Source organism: Talpa occidentalis, unplaced genomic scaffold, assembly GCF_014898055.3.
Source record: "Talpa occidentalis isolate TD23 unplaced genomic scaffold, MPIMG_talOcc4v2.1 talOcc4.9, whole genome shotgun sequence".
In the NCBI taxonomy this organism is placed as follows: Eukaryota; Metazoa; Chordata; class Mammalia; order Eulipotyphla; family Talpidae; genus Talpa; species Talpa occidentalis.
This window is the reverse complement of record NW_023605305.1, coordinates 108,878,017-108,904,115: the sequence shown is the minus strand read 5'-3', so window position 1 is coordinate 108,904,115 and position 26,099 is coordinate 108,878,017. Positions and strand designations below refer to the sequence as shown.

General features: G+C 44.6%; 1 long non-coding RNA gene across 2 annotated transcripts in view; it reads right to left on the bottom strand.

Annotated features, from left to right (window-relative positions):
* Nucleotides 1-208: 208 nt before the first annotated feature.
* LOC119236667 (uncharacterized) overlaps nucleotides 209-26,099 on the bottom strand; it is a 139,077-nt gene continuing 113,186 nt past the window's right edge. For both annotated transcript variants that reach the window (XR_008550418.1, XR_005123133.2), the window contains 2 exons: nucleotides 7,129-7,269; nucleotides 209-754 (listed from right to left, as the gene is read on the bottom strand). This is a non-coding gene — a long non-coding RNA (uncharacterized LOC119236667). The remainder of the gene's footprint in view (nucleotides 755-7,128; nucleotides 7,270-26,099) is intronic.

Sequence of the window (26,099 nt, the reverse complement as noted above, 5' to 3'; positions counted from 1 at the left end):
CCTTCAAGCCCTTTGTGTTAGCTGAGGTAATTTAAGGAGGTGACTGAAGCCATGTGGATGAATTGCCCAGTTTTTCTAGGTTTCTACCATGTATGCAGGAAGTATATGCGTTACTATTGAACCTCTTTTTGGTTTAAAAAATGAAAATAGATGTAATATTGTTATAGGACAGGGAGAGGGGCAGCCCACACCCTGCAAACCTGCCTATTGCCTATTCTAAATGGGTTCTGCCATCCGCCGCATCAACACAAAACATATGAGACTTTAATGGGAAGGAACTTTAATAAAACTAGGAAACAATACAGGAAAGGCAAAGAGTCTAGTTTCTAAATGAAGCACCCAAAGTGACCCATCCCCTCGTGGGTAAAAGTCCATCCATATGGGATCGGCCCAGAGCAAGGCCCCAAAGCCTGCCACAAGTCTAAAGCATCTTCCAGTGGGGACCCACAGAAAAGGATCAGAAACAACCAGACAAGCCCGGAAGGAAAAGAGCAAAATCAACATCAAGATAAAAGCTGCCATGGTCACCTCCCCACGGGTCTCACCCACATCTGTGTCACCCAGTCCACGACCAAAAGACAAGCGCAGTTTCTTCACATGTCTCTAGGCTCCATGCGCCTCCTCCAGGTCTCCTTCTGGCTCCATCCTGCTTCCTTCCTCAGTCTCTTCTGCAGCTTCTCCTCTCCCTGCTCAGCTCCACCCTCCTTTGGGTGGGGCAGGGAACCTGGAACTTCCCCCTTTCCTGGGGACCACCCTGTTACAATATCACCAAAGACAAATCTTAAAATCAATGGCAAATGGAACAAAGCAAATTGCCAACAGATATGGATAATTTGTCCAACATATACAAAGTTTAAAAAATGCCAAAAATACTATATAGAAAATGCATAGTAAAAGAAAAATACATTGGAATGATAAACACTGAGTCCAAGAATGCTGTGGCCTCTGCGGAGAGAGGGTAGGGAATGGGTGTGTGTGTGTGTGTGTGTGTGTGTGTGTGTGTGTGTCCACATACTTTGTATTATCTTAATATGGTAAGAAATCAATCTCATGTGGGCATCCAGAGAGGAAAGCAAAACTCCCCAGAGTTTTTACATTTCTGTAGACTTGCAAACAGTCATATTTACCATTCCATTTTAATTTAGTCTCTTTCCTTACATTGGCTTTTTTTTTTTAATTATCCTCAAACACACAGCATTGGCTCTTACATTTCAGCCCCACGAGAATCACTTGGAGGGCTGCTAATACACAAACTGGGGAACTGGCACCCCAGAGTCTCTGGTATGGTGGGTTTCAGGTGACAATTGAGGATTTGCATTTCTATCAGGCTGACAAATGAAGCAGAAGCTGGCCCGTGAGCCACACTTTGAAAACCACACTTTGAGAGCAAGTCAGACTCTGGTTCACTGCGCATGCGTTTTTTATGTTTGTGGTGAATTGAGAAACAAAGTGAAAGAAGATGTGACCTCCTTCACGTTCACCTTGGGCTGCAGCCAGCACAGAAGCTCATAATTCTAGGCGGTGAATAGGAGTGCTGACAGTGCAGCAGGTAGGAACCACGTGTCAGCAGTGAGTTTGACGTGAACTCACTTTCCCCTAAATATATGCCTGAACAGGTTGTGTATGATGTAACTGGTTGAGGAAACAACTGGGCTGACTTCCCAGCAAACTTTGCCCCCTCACGCACGCATACACACACGTGCCCCAGCTCCCCATCCTCAGCATAAACTCTAGTGTGTCACACACACACACACACACACACACACACACACACCCCGAGGTGTGTGTGAAGGGAGGGTAGAAAATGTTGACCTCCCTTGTATACCCAACAAACCAGCCTGGGCTGCTTGAGCTCCTGAGCGACCTCTTTAGTGTTATTGTGCTTTATCCTTTCAAGGTTGGGAGGGAACCTGCTCTCTCTGGATTACACTTGTGGTGGATTAATAGGCTTTTGGGAACCTCGGGGTTCCAATATTGTCAGCAATCAGCAAGAGCAGTCGTGCATTTCTGGGCTTTCCAGCCACATCCTGTTCCCCAGCTTTTTCAGGCCTGGAAAGTACCCACACACTCCTTAGCTGCCTGGAAGCCCAGGCATGCATGCGTGCCCCTGGGGGCACTGTAGGTCAGTGTGCAGAAGACCAGTGCCCTCAGGCTGGTCATTATCTCCAGGCCTGAACCTTCCAGTCCCTGAATGGGACCCTGGAGCTTTGCCAAAGGGCCAGGCTCTGGTGCTAATGAAAGTCTCTGATTATCTGATGGTGCCCCAGGGAGGTGCATCTGCTGCTAAACCTGGTTCCTTGTGCCACTTCCCCGTGGAAATGGTGCTGTTCCTGCCGCTCCACGGTTCACCTCCCAGCCTAGCACACATCCTGGAGAGACTCTGCTCCTGGGGCTGAGCGGGAATGACAGCAGCAGTTTATTAATGGGACTAACAAGGGGCCTGGGCAAGGAGAGGAAGAGAAGCTGCAAAAATAAGAAGGACTGGGGGGCAGGGGGGACAGGAGCACTCATAGCACAGGATTCAGGACTAGATTAGGGGTGGATCCAGCAGCTTGTTTTCTGCATGTCTGAGAGGAGGCAGACCGGGATTTGGAAGACTATTTTACAGAAGTCCTATTTTTTTTTTTTTTTTTTTTAGGAAACATGCTAATTTTTCACCAGCAAATTGTATTGGCCCTATTTCCTGGGGCTATGAGCCAGGCCCTTCACATTTCATGTGCATGGGTGTCATTTAATCTTTGCAAAATCCACACGAGATGGGGATACTTATGTTCATTTCACCGGTGAGAGAACTGAGATCTGCCGAAGTCCACACTTGGAATCAATAACAGAACCAGACTGGCAACCACTGCCATTGTGGTACGTGATAGGAAAGAAGGCTCCAAGCATAAATAAATGGAATACTAATTTTGTGTCCCTTTATTTCAGGCAGAGTGCTAAACCCTTCCAGCACCTCTGACTCTATGTGACAGGTAGGTTCATTTTCCTATTTTTTTTTTTTAAGATTTATTTATTTATTCATACAAGCACTGGGTACAGTCAGAAGCACGGGAGGGTGAGAGGATTCACCAGAGCCAGAACAGGGAGCAGAGCAGGCAGAAGGACTGAAGTACACACTGCTGAGGGGAGCGGTAGACAGCAGGAGAGGTCTGCGCGCCATGTGGGACCCTCCACTGGTGGCCGGGGAGCAGCCGGGGATCGCTGGGATCGAACCGGTGTTGCAGAGGCTGCGAGCAGCTTCGCAACCCACCGCTCAACCGCTGCGCCACCTGGGAGGCCCCATTTTCCTATTTTAAACAAGAGAAAATATAAGCTGAAAGAGGTGAAATAATTTGCCTGCGGCTACAGAACTAGGAAATGTCAGACCAGGGATTTGCTATGCCTCTACCTGAGTCCTTATCTTATTTCCTTGCCTCTATTATTTCATCTCTCTTTGATCTCCTGCAGGCATCTCGCTGCAGGAATGGCAAGATGCTTATTTTTCTATAGAGGAAGCTCTAGTTGTTTTTTTGTTTCAAGATTTATTTATTTATGCATACAAGAACTGGGGTACAGGCCAGAGATGTGGGGAGACAGAGGATTCACCAGAGACAGAGTGGGGAACAGAACAGGAAGATCGACTGAAATACACTGCTGAGGGGAGCAGTGGGCGAGATAGAAGAGGTCTGCTGTGCCATGTGGGTAGCTCCCTGGCCAGGGATCGAACTCTCGTGCTGCAGTGGCTGCAGGCAGCTTCAAAGATTGCATCTTAACCCCTTGAGCCACAAGGGAGGCCCAGGAAGCTCTAGTTTGACATGGTGGGGTCAGGATTGACAAGGAGACTCAGACTATGGAACACAAGTCTGATCTTAGCCACAGGACAAGCGCCCAGGACATGGAACTGGAGGCCTAGGATGTTTACAAGGATTCCTTGGGGCTACCCACTTCGTTCACTCTCCTCTTCAGACATTGCCTTGAAGAACTTGTTCAGTGCCTAACGTTTTCCTCGACATTTTAAAATTTAAATTTTTTTCTGTTCATGAGGCCAACTGGGTAATCTTCACTGGCAGCTCTGTCCATCCTGTTTGTTCTCCTGAAGCAGTTCCAGCTGACCAGCCACCGGGAACCTGCTGCTTAAGCAGCTGGTAATGGGCTGCAAAACAGCACGAGGAGAGCCTGGCAGGCAGGGGTCAGTGCCCTTCTGGGACTGTGGGCTGGCCTGACAGAGAGGAACCTGGGACTGAGGGCGCAGGGACACGGTTCATGCATGTCTAGCGAGCTCTCCTCCGCTCTAGACTTCTTTCGTATTTTTTTTTTTTAAATAGAGGCATGTTTTATTTATTTATTTGTTTGTTTGTTTGTTTATACATGCACTGGGTACAGTCAGAAGCGTGGGAGGGTGAGAGAATTCACCAGAGCCAGAGCGGGGAGCAGAGCAGGCAGAAGGACCGAAGTACACTGCTGAGGGGAGCAGCGGGCGGCAGGAGAGGTCTGCGCGCCATGTGGGACCCTCTTCTGGTGGCCGGGGAGCAGCCGGGGATCGAACCGGCGCCGCAGAGGCCGCGGGCAGCTTCGCAACCCAACGCTCAACCGCTGCGCCACCAGGGAGGCCCCGTATTTTTTTTTTTTTTGCAAAAAGTCATAAATACGTTTAGGCAGCTCAAACCATACAGAACAGAGAGTAAAAAGTGAAATTTTCTCTCCCAGACATCCCCACCCACCAGGGAGAACCACAGCTAACAGTGCATCATCTATCTTTTCATCCCTTTCTCTGCAAAATCTTGTATAAAGAAGAAGTTATATTTAAATTTTTTAATTATCTTATATAAAGTGGAATAGAAATGTTAATCTTCAATTTGATAATTAACTCTTCAAACTTTTATACCAATTTACAGTCCCACCAAGAGCATATAAAAGGGCCCATCCCAGCTAGCCAGCAGTGACTTGTTTTGTAATAAAAAAATTAAAAAAAAAATGCAGGTCTGTAAGTTGTAAAAATGCCTCTCCCACTCTTTCCTTTTCCTTCTGTCCTTTCTCCTGCCTTCTATTAAATTCACAACCTCTGACCAACCCTTGAACATAACACAGAATTCCAAAGGTTTGTCAGTAAAGGAGAAAACAAGGGTAGAGGGAGTTGATGGCTCACCAACGTGAATGCACAGTTGCAACATTATTTTGATAAAGGTGATGCCCACACATCATAGATAATGACTAGAGCTCTTGTGAACAGTTTATAAGCAGGCGAAAAATATATCTTCAGGACACCTTGCTAGGCCTGAGATCTTATTTGACCCTCAGTTTAATCATGTAATTAGTGAAAGCAAGCATTGTCTTTTGCTTAAGGTTACAGTGTTAGCCAAAAGTGGACTCTAAGTTGATGTTCTCTCCCTTTTACTGCAGCCACATCTTTTACATGTGTGTAAATTACAGCTCTGTGTGCGTACTACAAAAGGCAAGTGCACGATGTATAATTTGTGAACACACATTCAGACCACACTCCACTTTATGCCTATAGCTACAGAGCAGATGTAATGTCTTTGTGTATCATACAATGTACATAAAGTGTGGTTGGTGGTGCACCTGGCAGGCCCTGACAAATCCCTGACAAAAGTGAGTCATGGGCTGAAAAGTGCTGAGAAATGAACCATACCTGAGATCTCGTATAGTCATGAACAGACAATGTGTACCAGGGGTTAAGTGGGATTCACAAACACATGCGTTCAAGTTCTAACTTAGCCATGCACTAGATGCATGCCTTGGGTAATTCATTCTCTGGCCCTCATTTTTTCTCATTAGTGAAAAAGAAATAATAATCTTTGTCTCCTAAGATGGTGGATGAAATGACACGATGAAAGCAAAACACCCTGCAAAATGCCTGAAATGTGAGTCTCAGAGCTAGTTGTCAATTTTTATTACATGTTTGCCTACTTTCTTGTTTGTTGAGAGTCAGAATATTTCAGCTGTACATAAAACTTGAGCATATAGCAGAAGAGACAGCATAAGAAAGATGAAGCCATGATTCTCAGCCCAGGCTGCCCCTTAGAATCATCTGGTGAGCTGAACACAAAACATTTATGTTTAAGCCAACGAAATCAGAATCTCTGAAGGTGTTGGAGAATCTCTTTTTAAAAAGAGGCTGCTGGGCCTCCCTGGTGGCACAAGGGGTTAAACACAGCACTGTGAGATATCCGCAGCCTCTGCAACATGAGTTCAATCCCCTGCCAGCCAGGGAACTACCCACATGGCACAGCAGACTTCTCCTATCTCGCCCGCTGCTCCCCTCAGCAGTGTATTTCAGTAGATCCGCCTGTTCTGTTCCCCACTCTGTCTCTGGTGAATCCTTTCACCCCCGCACCTCTGGCCTGTACCCCAGTTCTTGTATGCATAAATAAATAAATCTTTTTAAATAAATAAATAAATAAAAATAAACAGGCTGCCATGAGTGTGAACTTTGGAGGGGCTACTAAGAGTCAATGAATGAGGATCTAAAGATCAAGGTTTTGATTGAGCAAGTCCTCTGAATCTCTGACACCAGACCGTAGAGGACAGTTATCGGATGACCCCTTTCCCCTTTCCAGAAATCCTGTTTTATATGTGGAGTTCTATGCAGTCCTAGGGCAACTGTCTCCTTCCCTGACTTCAGGGGGCAAGCAGATGACGCCTAAAGCTAAGGTTATGATTGCATTTTATGCTACGATGATTGGTTTACAGCCTGTGAACAACGCTGTTGTAATCAGGGTTGTAATCATAACTGTTGGCAATGCTGGGACAAAGATGACGTCTTTCCTACTGAGTGTGAATGAGAAAACAGGTAGCCCTGGGCGCTGTTTTTAGTCATGTTGGAACTCCCAGAGGGAATCAGCTTTAGCAAGAAGACCGCAGAGAAGAAAAACATTATCTTAATGCTAGATCAAGCCTCATCTGAAGCTAGAGTCCACAGGACTTTCTAGCATCATGAACTGATAAATTCCCTACTCAGGTCTATTTTTCTGTTAGTTGCAACTGAAAGCATCCTGACAATAAATATCCTTATGTAAGTAGCCGTGATAATGGACAAGGAGACAAGCCTATGTTTTTTCCCAGTTGATAGGAAAATAACAAGTATTTTTTAGACCCTCTTCTTGAACCAGCAGTCCAAGGATGACTTACCTAAGCAAAGGCGAATAAACAGAGTAGTTACTCCTCTTCTTTCAAAGTTACAATCCATTTGCATTCATGGTCTCGTAGAACTTGTGGCAAAAGTCTTAGATTCTCCTAGTTAGGTGGTTGAGGTGGTGCTCTGAGTTTGACCTTGAAGAACAGAGGGAATTTGCCGTGAGAAGAAGGAAAGGGTGTGGCAGGCAAAGGAACTGCCTGTGCAAATGGCACTGGAGAATGAAACATGAAAGCAGATCGGATTTGGAGAAAAGCAAATACAACTGACCCTTGAACAACACGGGTTTGAACTGTGCAGGGTCACTTGCAGGCAGATCTTTTTCTACCCAGGGGTTCCACATTCAAGGACTCAACTAATGGTGGATGTCAGTTGGCTGGATCCCGCACAATTTCCACGTCTCCTCAACACTCATCAAGGCTTCTCATAAGTTGGCTCCATTCATATCTCCCACTGCACTTATCTAGTCTTTCTTTAAACCATAGCTGACCCTTGAACAATGCAGGGTTAGGGCACTCAGGACCTCCTCCCCCTGCAGTCCAATATTCACCAGTAACTTAGAGTCAGCCTCTATCCAGGGGTTCACATCCTCAGATCCAACCCCATTCAAATGCCACTACCCCCATTTTCCCGAATGGAGTCAGGGGCCTTCTTTGTCTTGTCATATACTTTCTATACCACTTCATCATCCTGTATCAATGGTGGGGTCCAGGTGTTCTATGCTAGTCTCTCTACCTCCACCCCTTCAGCCCCCAGACCATGAATACCTCAATACCTCGGTCTGAAATCTCTGGAGGGGCAGTACAATGTGATAGGTAAGTAAACTAGTTCTGGAGGAAGGTGGTCGAGACTAAAGTCCCAGCTGTAAGGGCCTCCCTGGTGGTGCAAGGGGTTAAGCACAGCACTGTGAAGCAATCCACAGCTTCTGCAATGGGAGTTCGATTCCCAGCTGGCCAAAGAGCAACCCACAAGGCTCAGCAGACCCCTCCTGTCTCCCTGCTGCTACCCTCAGCAATGTATTTCAGTCAGTCTGCCTGTTCTGTTCCCCACTTTCTCTGGTGAATCCTCTCTCACACCCCACACCTCTGGTCTGTACCCCAGTTCTTGTATGCATAAATAAATAAATCTTTAAAAAATAAATAAAGTCCCAGCTCTATAATCTTGGGTAAGATACTCAACTTCTCTTTGCCTCAATTTCCCCATCTGTAAAATGAGGATTCAAAATAATACCTAGATCATAGATGATAGGATTAATCAAAATATTACATCAAAAAAAAGATATTGCATGAAAAATCCTTTAGCAGAGTGCCTTGCTATGACAATAATGATTACAATACTCATTACTGATTACAATAGTGATTACAACTGACAATGAAGACAATTAGTGTCCAACACAGTGACTTACATGGATTAAGTACTAAGTACATCTTGTTTAAAAAGAACAATGACCACATTTCTTAAACTAACGACTTCTATTTTTAATCCCAGAGAGGCAGACTGTATTCTCTGATTACTGCTGAATCCAAAGACTTTGACCCCAAGGGAAGAGGAATGTGAGGAACCTTGAAGAGAGTTTACAGCTCAGCCTTTGGGTTCTCAGTAACTAGGCCACCTCAGAGCAGACCTCCTGACGGCAGCTTTTTTTGGTTTTATATGCACCCATTTTGAAAAGTTTTTCCAAATCCATTAATTTCTGAGTCCAGAAATTGAGCCCAGAAATTAATGAACTCAAAAATGCCTGCTATTTTATTTTACTCATGTGAATAGCTTTACTGTTTAAACATGTTATTTGGCTGTTTTCATAAAAAAGTAAACAACAAAGTGAAACTGTCATCCGGCCCCCAGTCCTGACTGCAGAGGTAATTACTGATGACAGTTTCCTGTATTTCCTTTCCTTTCATGCATTTTCTTTTTTTTTTTTTTTTCAGCTGTGCAGAGGTGTAACTGACATAACATAAGCTGCTTATTTTTAAAGCATGCAACTCAGCAAGTTTTGCCCCATGTATCCACCTGCAAAACCATAACTACGATCAAGATAATGCACCATCCATCATCACTCCCAAAGCTTTCTCATGCTCCTCTGTCATCCACCTTTTGTCCCCCACACCTATCTAACCTGTCCACAGGTCTTGTCACTACAGATTAATCTACAAATTCTAGAATTTATATAAGTTATTTTGCACAACATGTACTCTATGGCTTCTTTCACACCCTGTAATTCCATCATACTGTGTGCATCAATAGATCATCCTATTGCTGAGTTATAGTCTATAGTCCAGATGTACCTCAGTGTCTTCACCCACGCGTTATTGATGGACATTTGAGTTATTCCCAATTTTTGTCTCTTGCAAATGAAACTGCTCTGAATGTTTGGGTACAAGTCTGTGTAGACACACAAGCTAGTTTGACTTTTTTTTTTTAAGATTTATTTATTTATACAAGAACTAGAGTACAGGCCAGAGGCACGGGAGGGTGAGAGGATTCACCAGAGACAGAGTGGGCAGCAGAACAGGCAGACGGACCGAAGACACTGCTGAGGGGAGCAGCAGGCAAGATAGGAGAGGTCTGCCGCACCATGTGGTTATCTCCCTGGCCGGCCAGGTATCGAACCGGCGCTGCAGAGGCTGTGGACAGCTTCACGGTGCTGCGCTCAACCCACTGCGCCACCAGGGAGGCCCAGTTTAACTTTAAAATTTAACACCAGAAAAAACTGTGAGGTAGATGTAGGTAGAGTGATAGTGGGAACATGATAACCATTTCTTTTCAGTGTTGTTGCTAACATCTCTATAAAGTCTTTTTTTTCCCTTAAGATTTATTTTATTTAAGTATATAAGAGCTGTGGTGTAGGCCAGAGGGGTGGGGAGTGGGAGAGAGACAGAGTGGGGAGCAGAGTGGGGAACAGAACAGGCAGACTGACTGAAATATACTGCTGAGGGGATAAATATAGCAGATAAATATACAGCGGGTGAGACAGGAGAGGTCTACTGTACCATGTGGGTCAGCTCCCTGGCCCAGGATTGAACTGGCGCTGCAGTGGCTGCAGATTACTTCATAGTGCTAAGACTTAACCCCTTGTGCCACCAGGGAGGCCCCTCTATCAAATCTTAAGCATTAATTATACAGATATTTTAAAATAGTAATCATTGAGTAGCATGCAGCCTGAAATTTCACCAGTCCAAGTTGTCACCTACTATAGACCCAAATCAGTTGTCATTACTTCCTAGAAGAATACAGAGTCACCAGCTATCATGAATACACCTTGTAAGAAACTTCAAAATACTGAATGGAACTAACTTCCTGAGGCCAGGAGATTTGGCCACTAACATATTCTAGCACCTAGAACCTAAACACACAGACACACACACACACTTACGTGTCTGGTTTTTTTTTTTTTTTTTTTTTCCCCTAAGTAACTCATTCTATTTTGGGACAATTTTAATGATTATAACTAAAGTCTTTCCTTACATGTAGAATATATGGACCAACTGTCCTAATAAATGCCCTGTGGAGCCACCTTTTCACATAAAACAAAATATTTTTTAAGCTGGGTCTTTTTCTTATTATTATTTACTATTTCACACTTTTATTTGCAAATAATTTTATGAGCTAACGATGGTAAATATGACCAAACAACAAAGAAAGCTACTGGCTTCTATCCATTATGGCTAGAAAAAATAAATTATTCTAATAGAAATCTAAATCTACCTCCTGCTTCCAGAGAAATTAATGTATTGTGGGGTCTCCCTGGTGGCCTAGGGGTTAGGTCTCAGGTTACCACTGTGGCCTGCTGCCCCAACAGCACAAGACAGGAGAAGTCTGCCTGTGCCATGTGAGATAGCAGCTCCCTGGCTGGGGATCGAACTCATGCCACAGTGGTTGGCGATAGCTTCACAGCACTGAGACTTTAACCCCTGTCCCACCAGGGAGGCCCTCTATTGGGCATATTTTTAAAGCTCATTTGCCATCTCCTTACTCTCTTCAACTTCAATTCCTCCTCAACATTGGTCTTTTCTTTACATTTGCTGTGCTAATGCCATTCTCCTTACAGGGTCTTCAGTGTCTAGAATGTTGGCCTCAGTGTTCCTTTAGTTCAGAAGAGAAAACAAACAAAAATCAGTCCTAGCCTACGCCCCTCCATGTGATAGCTCTCCACCAGTTTATAGCTTGGTAATTTAAAATGATTGTCAAGTATTTGCTGTATCATTTTTCAAATCTTTTGAATTACTGGCATTTAAATAAATAATAGCATGTTAATACCTAGTGATGTTTCGAAGTATATTAACCAGGAATGAATTTAGAAAAATTATTTACTCTTTGTGCCTCAGTTTCTTCATTCACAAAAAAATGGAATATTACTGATTCTATAAGGTTTTTAATGAAGATTAAATAAGTCAGTGTATGTAAAACACTTAAGCAGTATGATACATTGAAAGTATAACATGTTGTTTTATTAATTATTAGTCTAAGATGTTTGTGTATGTAGCAGACTTTACTGAAGATGAGGGAAGGGATAGGGGGTTGCTTACATTATAAAAGACAAGCAACCCAAACCAATGCTTTATTTTATTATTATTATTGAAATATAATTGACATACAACATTATCTGCTTCAGATATGAAACATCATGATTTGACATTTGTATACACTGTAAAATGACCATCACTTTGAGTCTATTTACCATCTTAGTAACTTTCAAATTTGCAAAGCCATATTATTGGTTATAGTCTCCATGCTGTCCATCATATCTCTTTGACTTATTTATTTTATGCTCCTTGAGTCCCCTCCCCCAAAATTTCTACCCTATGGTAGTCTGTCTTAGGATTTTAGTTTAGTTTTTTAGATCCACATATAAGTGAAATCATACAGTATTTGTCTCAGTATTATAAGCATAACACCCTCTAAGTTCATCAACGTTATTGTAACTGGCAAGATTTCATTCTTTTCATGACTGTGTAGTATTCCTCTGTATGTATGTATGTGGGGGGGGGGTGGTACGCATACCCACAAGCATGCCCACATGTATTCTGATACCACTTCTTTATCCCATCATCCATTGATGGAATCTTGATTATCATTTCTTCCCAAAGGCCTATTCCTTTATTCAATTTTTAGAGCCCTACCCTTCCTTTGATCTCCAGAAGCTCAATTCTCTTCCCTCTGTTATGCAAAACCACTGACCTCTCCACACCTACTTAACCCCAGGCTTCTCTGCAGAGTTAGACTTATAACTCTGCTCAGCCTGCTGGTGAACTTTTTCCCCAGATCCAATCCCTCAATGTCAGTCAAAATCTCTTTTCCTTTCTCCTTCCCCAGCAGACTTGGGGAAGCGAAGGCACCGAAACAAAAATGTATTTCCTTGAACATCTTATCATCTGCCTTAGAAGGGAGAAGAGACAACAATTAACTCTCATTCTAAATAGCAGTTTTAATTATTGAGACTCATAAATACACATTTCAAATGCAAATTTTAAACACATTCAAAAATGTATTTTAAACATGTTTAAATATTTTTATGATACCCCTTAATATTCAATTTCATCAGCATGTTGCTTGAGTCTTAATATGTTAATGACTAGTGTTTATGAAAAATAAGCTTTTGAATGCTAGTCAGGGTTTTCAAATTCTGAGAAAAAAGTCAGGAAGGAAGTACTTGGCTCATTCAACCATAAATATAGCACTGGTTCTACGCAGCAAGGGAGGGGAATAAAATTAAACTAGCACAGTGCTGCTTTCTCAACCTCAGTGAACACCCAGATTTTGTGTGCTTTACTCTCTGAGTGACCCCTTGCAGCCAAAACAAGGACCTGGCCTGAGATGCAGAACCCCACCTCCGTTCTTGGACAATCCTGACCCATGATGGGAAGATCTCCAAGGAGATTCTGGACTTCCTACCACTGAAGGCAGTTAGGGCTCCAGTGATTCATGGAAATTGAAAGGGTGAGACTATACTTAATTTTCTAGCTACAAAGCACAGTCATATCAGTTATGCCTGATTATACAACCAGAAGTGTCCCAAGACTTCATTACACCAAGACTATAGGATGAGGTCTCATGTCTTCAATATACACTTTTCAATGACTCCAAGTCCTCTTTTCTGGAGAATGGGATGCTGATTCTCATTGGATTCCCCTTTTCTTTCTCGTTTATGGCAGGAAATCCCTGAAGAAAGCCAACAGGATCCTGGTCTTAGCAGGTTTCCGCCTCAAATACATTTGCCACCATTGCAGTTGCCACAGCTCCATGACCCCCTGATACCATCTGGGGACTGGCTCTTCCCAGAGTCTGCTGCCAATCCGCCCCTGTGACGTCTCCCCAAACTGGACACAAGCTCCACCTTTCCTCCCCACAGCACTGCTGAAACAGCTAGAACGTGTTGAAAAAAGCCTGACCTTGAGGAGCAAAGAATGAATGCTACTGCAATGGCGGGAAACCTAACGCCCACACTCTCCTTGGTGACCCTCCACCAGGCTGACTCTGTGGGCTTTTGACTTGGGCAATCGCACAGGCTCCCCCACACCTGCAGGGGCTCCGCATATAATGTTTGCTGTTGCCACCTTGAATTTCTGTGTGATTTTTGAAGAGACCCTGTATTTACATAATTGGGCCCGCCTAATTATGGAGTGATTTACACCCTCTCTTTTTAACTTGAGATGAAGTTACCACATACAAGTAGGATAGTCCCAGGTGTAAGATATGATTCAATATCTCTCTATATTGTGAAATGATCACCAAATAAGTCTCGTTAACATCCATCTCCACACACAGTCACCATCACACCTTCTAGTAATCATTCTTCTACATCACCCCCATCTGCTGTGTTTACGGAGACCAGACCACACTCCCCAGCCCAAGAGCCCCTGATAATGTTCCTTTTTTGGCCTTCTAGTCCATGTCCAGGCACAGAAATGCTAGAGACACGCCGCTTTACTTGCAATGAAGAAACCGACTAGATTACTTAGGAAAGGTGAAGGCATCTCCCCAGCAGCAGGGCCTCACTGCAGAAGCTCCTGGAGCGAAGGGTGGAGGGCTAAGGGCCACCAGTGGCTGGCTCCCGTCAGGAGGGGGAGGGCCAAAAGCTAAAAGCCCGAGGAAATGGGTCACTACCCTGTGGCTGGCAGGAGCAACTGCTGTGCCTGAGCTTTTATTTTGGGAACAAATCTTTGCTCTCTTCACCAGTGACCCATGTGAACCACAACTCCCAATGGCAATAGAGTGGGGCAATGAAGTTGGAGAGAAGGGCTGACTCCACATCTGTGGGGTAAGAGTTCCCTGGCAGGAGAAGAAAGACAGAAGGACACAGCGCTCTCAAGGAGACAAAGGAAACAAAGACTCAGAGAAAATGAGATTAAAAGAAAGTCTGAGCTTTGACTAATCGCTCTTAGCTGCCTCCACACCAAAAAAAGTCTCTTTTTCCTCCATCCCTCTTTCTATATTAAACACTCCCGCTGTTATAGGGCAGCCCCGATATTGAACGGGTTCCTGGCTGTGGGTCCTCACCCACGCGCTTACAAGGGACTTATGAATACTCCACTACAGACACACACAAAAAGTTCATAAAAGGTTTATTTACAAGGGAAAAGGAAATAAGGAAAATGGACAACTCAGGGAGAAAATAGGGAAATAAAGTCTTTAATGCATCCTACCCGATCCGCCGACCTGGAAACCCAAAATCACTCTCCGAGTGGCCGGAAGCTGTGAGCTGGCGGGGAGCCAAAATGGGGGACCCCTCCAAAGCCCACGTGTCTGGCTTTATACCCACCTGGCTGCTGAACCCCACCCTCAGGTCCCAGCCACCTTCCCTTGGGTGGGGATGGGATTTGGAGTTCCCAGTGTCTTTGGCTTTGGCCTGGGGTGGGGTTGGAGTCCACAAAGCCTGTATGGAATTAGCTTTAGGACAGCCTTTTCCCCCTAACACTTCCTTTTCAAGGGGAGGGGAGGTGATGGTGAGCAAAAATTAAAGGTGGGGGAGGGGAAGCCAAATCAAGCAGTGTCTTGAAGTTGAAGGGGAGCACAACACACCCTCCAAAATAGGACTTTTTGGCATAAGGATTATTTTGGGTTGTTTATTTGGAAGCCACAGCAGCCTCTGGAAAAGCTTTGAAAACCTAGTAGAAGTGGCCCTCTTGTAAGAGACATTGATATTTATGAGGGAAATTTACGTTTGTGAGGCCCCGAGGTGAGCAGATCTCCAGAAACGCCTATCTACTGAGAAGGCAGCAACTAAAATCTACACAACGACGTGCCCTTGTGTATGGCGGTTTTCTGGGAAACTGCCCAAACTGGGGTATTTAAGGTGAAGGCTATTTCTGGGAGCTACTCAGCTTTCCTGGGTGTCTCCCCAGTATACAGGATGGATACCTGTTTTAAAATTGTTTGTTTTTCCTCCTGTTAATGTCTTGTATTACAGGGAGCTTCTCAGCCAAGAACCTAGAAGGTTAGAGAGAAAATTATTTTTCCTCATCCACAGATTCATGGGAGCCAGAAGAGATCTTGGCAGAATCCCACTTTTTGTAGGATCAGTCCTGGAAACACCCACTGAATTGGCTACTTCTTCCTCCTCTGCAAACAGGATCTTAGCGAGATTCTTCTACTGCGCTAAGTAGTGACTGAACTCTTGGCCTTAGTCACGTCCTCTCTCCCACCCCTGCCCCAGAGACTCTTTTCCTTGGCAGTTCTAGAATCCCACAGTTATTTATCAGCCAGCAGCAGAGGGCGATCTGGCCATGGAGGATGACCTGGGCGACTCCAGTCCGCTGCCTAGATTGCTAATGACTTGCAGCTCCATCAACATAAAGCTAACGCTTCACAAAGGAACATTGTCACTAAGCACTTTCCTTTTCATTCCTGAAAGCTCCATTGCCTTAGCTAACCCCTTCCCCCTCCCTCCAGCCTTCCTCCTCGCTCCCTTTTCTCTCCCAACCTTTTGGAAGCAGCAGGAAAAGAACAAGGTCCACAGTGGAGAAAAACAAATCCCAACGCCCTGCTGAGGGAAACCACTGGGAAACCACCCTGTGGCATTAGCACCGGCAGGAGCTGTGGGCAGCTGTGTGTGTGTGTGTGTGTGTGTGTGTGCACGTGTGTGTGCGTGTGCGCGTGTATGTGTGTGTATGAGAGAGAGGATGTACATGCATCCAAAATAGTACTGTATCGACAGTACTGTATGGCATACTATATTGGATATACACAAATTTTCTCTCAAACCCCCCCCCCCACACACACACACACAAACACACACCTGGAGAACTTATAAAAACACAACTTCCTGGGCTGTACCCAGGAATCCTGACTTAGGAGTCTGGAGTGGGGCCCAAGAATGCGCATTGTCAACAATCCTGAGATAATTCTCAGGCTGCCAGTGATGGGCCGCATTTTCACCAACCACAGTGAATAGATTGTATAGATCTGGGTCAGCGCTTGCTTGGATAAAATCCTGATAAGATGAACTCCCCGAGAACAGTCAGTCCAGATCCTTCTAATGACAAACCAGAAGATTTCATAGAGCAGCCTCCTCCTTGGAAAGGAGCAGAGAATGTATCAACCAGAGCATTGTTTGGAGGGGGCTGGGTTCAGATAATAGGCTGGCTTTCTATCAACTGTTTCTTTCATCCCAACTGGCAGGAGAGTCACAACAGGCCTTTCCTTCACCCCTGGGCAGGAGATGGAGCCTCTACCTCTACAGCCACAGATGTACTCAGTAACTGTGCCCCAGGCTTCTGAACCCTGCTCTGAACCCTCCCAACCCCAGAGCCTCTAGACTCAGAGGCTGGTGGAATGAGCTGGTTACCATCAAGACAGTTGACACCCAAAGGCGCTTAGAGTGATATTGAAGGAGGAACAGCCTCCAGACCCGTCCCATAGGGGCCAAAGCGGCAGTTGCCCCTTGTTGAGTTGCCCTGCTCTGGGACTTTGGTCTCATGTTCATAGCTGTCAGTCCCACAGAACATGCTGCAGCTGCCACCACCCAGCCTGCCGCCAATCACCTGCATGCACATCTGCAAGGCAGCCGACTTGGGGTGAGTTCGTGCTCAGGAGCTGCTCATCCTCCCCCTGCAAGGCATGCAGTGTGCTCGGGTGCCCTATGGCACCATGCATGCAGCCATTGGTGGGCATGGACAGGCTGGGGGCAGACAGCAGGCAATGGCTGTAGCTCCTCCATCAGAACAGAAAGGCAGCTAGCGTGGGAACAAGACCTTTCAAGGTCAGGCATGCTGTGCTTATGGGCAGTGTGCTGAGGCCGGTGGCCGCTGTGGCACAGCACTGTACCAGGGCAGCCTGCATCTAATCAGTGCAGTAGGCAGAGCCAGTTCTTTCTCAAGGCAGATGTATGTGGGGTGTGTGCATCGAGGGGAGACAGGGAACAGCTGACACAGAAACTAGCAGGGCTGCCAGTGGTCTGGGTATGTAAAAACTTTCCAAAGGGTACTGGCCTGTGGATAATTTCAGCCTCAGTTTCCACTCATGTCCTTCCTTTTTTTTAAAGAGACAGAGACAGAGTGGGGAGCAGAACTGGCAGACAAACCGAAAACACTGCTGAGGGGAGCAACAGGAGAGACAGGAGAGGTCTGCTGCACCACGTGGGTCACCTCCCTGGCCAGGGATCAAACTCGTGCTGCAGTAGCTGCGGATTGCTTCATAGTGCTGTGCCTTAACCCCCTGTGCCACCAGGGAGGCTCTTCATGACGTTCCTTAATACTGATGTGACTCACAGGGCATGTGCAGCTCTGATTTTTTTCTTTTTTCATTTTCATTTTTTTTAAAAATTATATTGAAGCAATATTGGTTTACAACCTTATATAGGCTTCAGATGTACAGCCTTACAATTCAACATCATCATGTATACTGCATCCTCCACCACACAATTGACCCCTTTTAGTACAGTTCGATTCCCGGCCACTGGCGAGGGTCCCACAAAAATAAACAAACAAACAAACAAACAAACAAATAAATGAACTATGTGCCCTCTTGTAAATTCTAAGTTGGTATCTAAAAATTTTTGGGTGCAAGGGGTGAAGATGCAACCTATGAAGCAATCCGCAGCCACTGCAGCACAAGTTTGATCCCCGGCCAGGGAGCAACCCACATGGGACAGACCTCTCTTTTCTGTCTCACCCGTGTATTTCAGTTGATCTGCCTGTTGTTCTGCTCCCCACTCTGTCTCTAGTGAATACTCTCACCCCCCATACTTCTGGCCTGTACCCCAGTTCTTGTATGCGTAAATAAATAAATCTTTAAAAAATAAAAAATAAAAATAAAAATAAAAATAAAAATTTTCATCATAAACATAAAGAGTTATAAAATTCAGTTATTGTTCTTTGGCAAAAACCAATACAATAAGAAGTCGTATTTCAATGAATCCTAAGGAATGTAAATATCATAGTAATTTGACATTACCTTCATCATCTGCGGCGCCGGTTCAATCCCCGGCTGCTCCCTGGCCACCAGAGGAGGGTCCCACATGGCGCGCAGACCTCTCCTGCCGCCCGCTGCTCCCCTCAGCAGTGTACTTCGGTCCTTCTGCCTGCTCTGCTCCCCGCTCTGGCTCTGGTGAATTCTCTCACCCTCCCGCGCTTCTGACTGTACCCAGTGCATGTATTAACAAAAACAAACAAACAAACAAACAAACAAATAAATAAATAAAACATGCCTCTATTTAAAAAAATAAATAAATAAAATACAGGTGTCATCTCCAGTACATAGCACTATATTTTTATTTTTAGAATTATTTATTTATGCATACAAGATCTGCGGTACAGGCCAGAGGTGCAGTGGCAGGGCGTGTGTGAGAGGATTCACCAGAGACAGAGTGGGGAGCAGAACAGGTGGGGCTACCAAAATACACTTCTGAGGGGAGCAGCGGGAGAGACAGGAGAGGTCTGCTGCGCCATGTGGGTCAGCTCCCTGGCCAGGGATCGGACTCTTGTATGCATAAATAAATAAATAAATGTTTTTAAAGATTTATTTATTTATACAAGCACTGGGGTATAGGCCAGAGGCACGGGAGGGTGAGAGAAATCACCAGAGACAGAGCAGGGAGTAGAACAGGCAGAAGGACCGAAACACACTGCTGAGGGGAGCAGCAGGCAAGACAGGAGAGGTCTGCCACGCCACATGGGAATCTCCCTGGCCGGCCGGCAATCGAATGGGCACTGCAGAGGCTGTGGACGGCCTCACAGCGCTGCGCTGTGCCATGGGGGAAGCCCAATAAATAAAAATCTTAAAAAAAAAAAAAATGGAAAGAAAGGATGAGAAGCAGAGAGGCCAAACCAGATGTCAAAATTCATTTGGTTGATCACTTGCAAAGGACTAGAGCCCAGGTGGGTAGCCCACCCACCTCTAATTTCCAGGCAGTGACTCAAAGCTTGTTGAAAATTCTAGAAAGGTGGTCTTTAATATCTTTTTATGATACAAGCATTGAAAACAATCCATTCTTTCATGGCTTTTCACTAAGCCCTTTCCAGAAGTATCTTAGGCAGAGCAGGAGGCATAAACTTATATATGAAGAACTCTAGTCCTAAGGTTCACAGAACAAAGTGGCTACCTGCTACAACCTTCTATCCCTTCTCGTCTCTTCATTAAATCCTAAAAATCTTGGAGTCTGAAAATTAGAAGGAACTTGTGAAGTCAGACGGCCTTGGCACTGTGGCCTGAACTCTTCACCCCAGTCATTCTGCAGCTGGGTTTCAAAGACCCAGGTCAATGTCTTTCTGGTTAGATTTGCTCACATTGGTTGCCTTTGTCACCCTGAAAAGAGTCAGTGGAGGGGGGGGTTAATGATGGGAGGCATTCCTGACTATTCACCTGGATCCTCAAACTTTTTAAAATCTTATAATCCTTCTTGATTAAAAATAACCAAGTCTGGGGTCTCCCTAGTGGTGCAAGGGGTTAAGCACCACACTATGAAGCAATCCGCAGCCTCTGCAGCACGAGTTTGATCCCCGGCCTGCAAGGGAGAAACCCACAAGGCGCGCAGACCTCTCCTGCCGTGCCCGCTGTTCCCCTCAGCAGTGTACTTCATCAGTCTGCCTGTTCTGCTCCCCGCTCTGGCTCTGGTGAGTTCTCTCTCCCTCCTGCGCTTCTGACTGTGCCCAGTCTTGTATAAATAAATAAATAAATATTTAAAAAAAAAGAAAACAAATTTCACAAATTTAGGGATCTAATTGTTTTCATTAAATGATGCATGAATCAGATAGCAGCTCATCTAGATACTGCAAAGGGTTACAAAACTGGAGGATATTTATAGACACATATGTGGGGCACACATTTATAAAAGAAAAGATTATTTCAGGTAGGCACCTTCCCTGGGGAAAGAGGGATGTCTTCCATATTTATGCAAATTGACTGGTTTAGGATCAGTTTGGGGGAGGATGAAACTGCATTGAGATTAGGTATTACATCTGGGTGAGGGCCCAGCTTTAAGACTCCATTTTGTTTTTTCTATATTTAACACCCTGCCCTAGGATTTCAATTTTAAAATGCCAGTTGTGATGCTCTCAATTGATGACACAACCTCCTAATAGATCACAAGGCACATTTTAAAATACATTTTACAGAAGAACAAGTTGAAACTAAAACAAAGCCCCTGAGTCACCACCAGCATCAGGAACAGGGTTAGAACTCTTAGCTTTTCTTATTTGGACCTAGATTCTGCCCAAAAGAAATAAATTTGATTTCAATGGGGAGAAATCTTAAAATATGCTGTTTTGTCCATTAACATTTTGCCTGTTTTTATGTGGTTCTCTGCCATTGTCGATTATTATATGCCAGATCACTGAGACCTAGTACATGGAGAAACTTTAATGAATTGGGAGCTCAACATGCACTTTTTCTTTTTTCTTTTCTTTTTTTTTTTTTAAGTGCTCAGGAACCTGTACTGCTGCTCCCTGCTGGTAATTGAAGTGGAAAGTGTCCTCTCAAGTAGAGCAGAGAGGCGGGGGGGGGGGGGGGGGGGGGGGGGGGGGGGGGGGGGGGGGTGGGGGGGGGGGGGGGGTGGGGGGGGTGAAAAGGGGAACAGATGGAACGTCTTTCTCCCTTCCTTCCATGAACAAACTGGTATGAAGAACCTATTACATACCAGATCTTGGATTAGTTTCTACAGATGGGGGTGAAAAAAATGTTTTGAGAAATATATGTTCTGGCAAGACAATCAACTTGTAATCAGTTCAATACAATGCTACACAGAGGTTAAGGCAATGGGTGGTAGGGGTGGGGGTTTAAGTCTACACTTAACCCAGATTCATGGAGGGTGAAGAGATAGGAAAGGCTTCCCTGGGAAGGGGTTTTCTAAGCTGAATCTAAACCAAGGAAGAAGTGGGAAGGAAGGTCTCAAGAGACCCTACCTGCCCTTGTGATGGCCTTGCTGTTTTGTTATATTAGTATGTAGAGCATCTATCCAATTTTAGAGTGGCCTGCCAAATACTCATTTTCTACTCTAGGTTCTAGAGAGAGAAAAGTATCCATCAACCCCCACCAGACCAAACCAGTTTCTGAGGGGACAGGTGGGGCAGTGAGAGCTCATACCTACCTTACTCATTCTTTGATTTTTAAAATTGATTACAGTAGAGGTAAGGGTGTTTAGTTTTATTTTGCACTCTTAGAAGTTAAGGGGCTCAGGAATCCAGCAAAAATAACTATTTCGTATGAAATGTTGTCACTGCTTAGAGATGCCTTTAAAAAAGAAAACAAACCAACATTACCCCCCTCGTCTAGCTCAGGGGCACTTAGGTTACTAGTCAACCAACCCTGCCCCCACTCAATTCCTCCCTGCATTCTCTAGAGTCATTGCAGCCATAGGACCATTATTTTGGACAGGGCCCTGGGGCTAGAGCCTTACAGAAGATAAAAAAGAAAGAAAATCAGGAAGAAGTCTGTGGAAGCTAAAACTAGACCCTTAAAATATTAAGCCTCCAACCCAGCAGGTCTTGAAATAAAAATTAAAAAACAGAAATAAACAAAAATTATCTCTTTAACTTGCAATAACGTCACTTGGTGATCTTTTTCTTCATCTAAAACTGAGCAAGATGATGATGTCAGAAAGCCAAATGAAAAATTCCAACAACAATTTGGTGGCCAACAATCTTCCCTGAAAATCAGTAAATTCAAGTCATGCTCTTTGGCTTGACCACAATCATCTCCTGAAAGTATTTGTCTTTCTAGTGTATTTCAACCATATTTTTTAGAGATCAGAGACTTGAAATTCTTAGTCTGAATTATGTAAGTTGTCTTATTCTGAGGCCTCTTAAATCAAAGCAAAATGACAGCTCTCGAGACTTAATAAATCACCCTTATTCAATGCTTATTACTTTCAGGAGGTATTTTTTACATAATCTATCTTGTTTGGAACAATCCTAACAAGTAGCTATTTTATTCCCTAAGATCAGAGTTATCAGATTGTGAGAAGCAGCAGAAATTAAAATTCAAATATGCCTCTCTTCAGAATTCAAGATCTTTCTGTCCTTCCATACTGCCTTCTCAACTGAACCAAAGCGGCCTCTAATTTAGTTAATTAACTAAAAACTACAGGCATCAACACGAAGGCAGGAAAACACCCAGAATGGCTCTCTGCCCCTCAATTTGTCCTTCCTTCTGACTCACCATCCATCCCTTCCTCTCTCCTTTATTCCCAGATGCCCCAATCTTTTCCCTTTCTTGGCTCCCTTACTGTCAGACAGAGTTCTCTAAAATGCCAGACATTCAGGCATTCTCACACAAAAGGTAAGAAGCACGGGTTTCCAGTGGGGAGCAGGACATTCATTGCCACCCTCCCCCACTACCTTGGAGACTCTAAGGAGGTCTGAGAGTTGTTTTCTCCATTTCAAAGGAGCCTAACAGAAACCGTCCATTCTTTTTAGGCTACTCAGATTCCTTTGCTTTTGTCTGGAATCCCATCAATTCAGGGTAATAGGCTGGTCGTCTTAGGGGAAATGAAATTAATTAATAAATGATATTTGCCTGGCAGGCTAAAATCTTTTGAAGTATTGAGAGCTACTTAGCATTGAAAAGGTAGTGTTTTTGCAATTTAATCTCCGATAACAAAGTCTTAAACCAAAGGGATCAACCCCTTCAGTAAACATTTCCGCCACAGAGCCATTGTGTTGGAGGAGAAGGGTATATTGATTGAAGGGCTGAAGACAGGCTGGGTCCTAAAGGCGTGTGTGTGGGTGTCTTTTCAACTGAGTGAAGGCTACAGCCAGGCTGGTACAGAGAAGAAGAAAAGAAAAAATAAAGGGTCCTGTTCTTGGGAAGCTCACCCTCTGCTGGGGAGAGAGGCTCATGCTTGGAAAACAGAACCACCTAAAACAGATTTGGGAAAGAGATGAGAGGGACATTCTCTCTTTAACAATATTTGACATTAGCAGAGATTCAGTGTGGGTGACAGGTCCAGAACGCTGCCATTTACCGTCATTGAAGCACCTGTTCCTTTTATCTCTCCAATCTGTACACACACCCCCACCCCACAGCAGCTGCCCTAAAGTATGACTTCATTCAATCTCCTCACTCCTCAACTATGGAATAAAACACAGACTTTTTTTCTTTTTTTAAAAAAAAAAAAAAAAAACAAGCATGACAGCATTTTAAAAGTTTGGGCTCATATTATCACTGCCTTAAGAAAGTGACATCATCATTGATTGGAACAAGATTAGGATGGACACAAAAGACTTTACGAGCTGAAATCCCACTGATGATTGGAAACTAATGAAATATGACCTGGTCAGACAGAATGAGCCTTGATACCTCAACAATCTGCAAATAATCATGAAAATTCAGCAGACATCATTACAATATAAAATCACCCAGGCATCAAGGGAAACATATTTGTATACCTCATGACAAAAATCGAGTGGAACCTCAGGAGTACTAGTTATGTATCACTTATTTATTTAAAAAGATTTTTTTACCTATAAGAGTCACACCTTTTTGTTCTCTCCACCAAACCACTGTGTACATATCCCTTCTGCCTCCCTCCCTCATTCCCTCCACCCCATCCCCCAACCCCTCTGGTAACCAAAACACAAACTCCTTGGCCTCTCTAGGAGGGGTCCCCACTTTTGCCCACTGCTCCCTCACATGTTCCCTGACCATGTCCTGAACTTGGGCTCCTCCACACATTCATCTTTATTCTCTACCTGCCTATCTCAAATGTGCTCTTCCATGTGTTATAGGGCAGCCCCGATATAAAACGGGTTGCCTGGCTGTGGGTCCTCACCCGCGCGCTTACAAGGGACTTATGAATACTCTACTACAGGCACACACAAAAGGTTCATTTACAAGGGAAAAGGAAAGAAGAAAATGTACAACTCAGGGAGAAAATAGGGAAATAAAGTCTTTAATGCGTCCTACCCGATCCGCCGACCTGGAAACCCAAAAATCACTCTCCGAGTGGCCGGACGCTGCGAGCTGGTGGAGAGCCAAAATGGGGGACCCCTCCAAAGCCCACGTGTCAGGCTTTATACCCACCTGGCTGCTGAACCCCACCCTCAGGTCCCAGCCACCTTCCCTTGGGTGGGGATGGGATTTGGAGTTCCCAGTGTCTTTGGCTTTGGCCTGGGGTGGGGGTGGAGTCCACAAAGCCTGTATGGAATTAGCTTTAGGACAGCCTTTTCCCCCTAACACATGTAGAAACATCCACTGATGCTGTCTTAATTCTCTCAACATTCCATCTTTTGAAACTTGGGGTTACTATCATTTGCTGCCTGGCATTAAAGTTCTTTGTAAATTTCTTTTTTCTCCAGTTATCAGATTGTTGACTCCTTAAAGGTAGGTACAATGTGATACTCTGTTAGAACCTAATACCAGCTGAAGAAGTGATGTTTGGGCCTCCCTGGTGGCTCAAGGGGTTAAGATGGAACCTATGAAGCTATCCGCAGCCCCGGCAGCACAATTTCGATCCCCGGCCAGGGAGCAACCACATGGTGCAGCAGACCTCTCCTGTCTCGCCCACTGCTCCCCTCTACAGTGCATTTCAGTAGATCTGCCTGTTCTGCTCCCCACTCTGTCTCTGGTGAATCCTCTCACCCCCACCCTGCATCTCTGGCTTGCACCCCAACTCTTGTATGCATAAATAAATAAATCTTTTTTTAAAAAAAGAAGTGATGGTTGAATTGAATCAGAGCTGCATGACCTTCCTGTCCTTTCAAGACTTTACTCACATTTATTCTTTTTTTAAAGATTTATTTATTTATACTAGAACCCGGGTACAGACCAGATACGCGGGAGGGTGAGAGGATTCACCAGAGACAGAGTAGGTAACAGAATGGGCAGACTGACGAAACACACTGCTGAGGGGAGCAGCGGGTGAGACAGGAGAGGTCTGCAGCGCCACGTGGGACCCTCGTCGGCTGGCTGGGATAGAACTGGAGCCGCAGAGGCTGCGGACAGCTTCACAGCGCTGCGCTCAACCGCCTGCTCCACCAGGGGAGGCCCACTTACATTTATTCTCTTAACAAATACCTCTCTAAGTGAAACAGAAGTGATTTTTTCTTATTTTGCTGAGCAGAAAACTGAGGTCTGGAAAATAAAAATAATTGATCCAAGAGGGGGTCAGTGGGTGAATGTGGGGTTGGGAGTGGGTGCAAGCGGCCTATATGGAAACTTCCAGACCAAAGCAAATCCAGCCACGACTGCTTGTCATTCTCTCTGTTTAGTCTCTCTTGACTCAAATCTATGGTGACAGCCTGGAATGGATTAAATCCTGAATAGCAACTGCAGGTCTCCGGGCCTGGGCTGATGTAATAAGTCTCTTTAGCTCTATCCTCATAGAGAATATTAAAAAGTAAAATGAAAGAAGAAAAGGGAAATGTGACCACCAGAGAAAATTGCTGCAATGTAAAATCATCCACTGTTTTTCTTCTCTGAAGATACCAGGACAGTTTGTCTCCGCTATTTTTCATCACATAAATTGCTCTGCTTGAAAGGCAAGTGGGGGTAAAAATAGCAGCAGTATCTCTGATGTAACATTTTCTGACCTGGC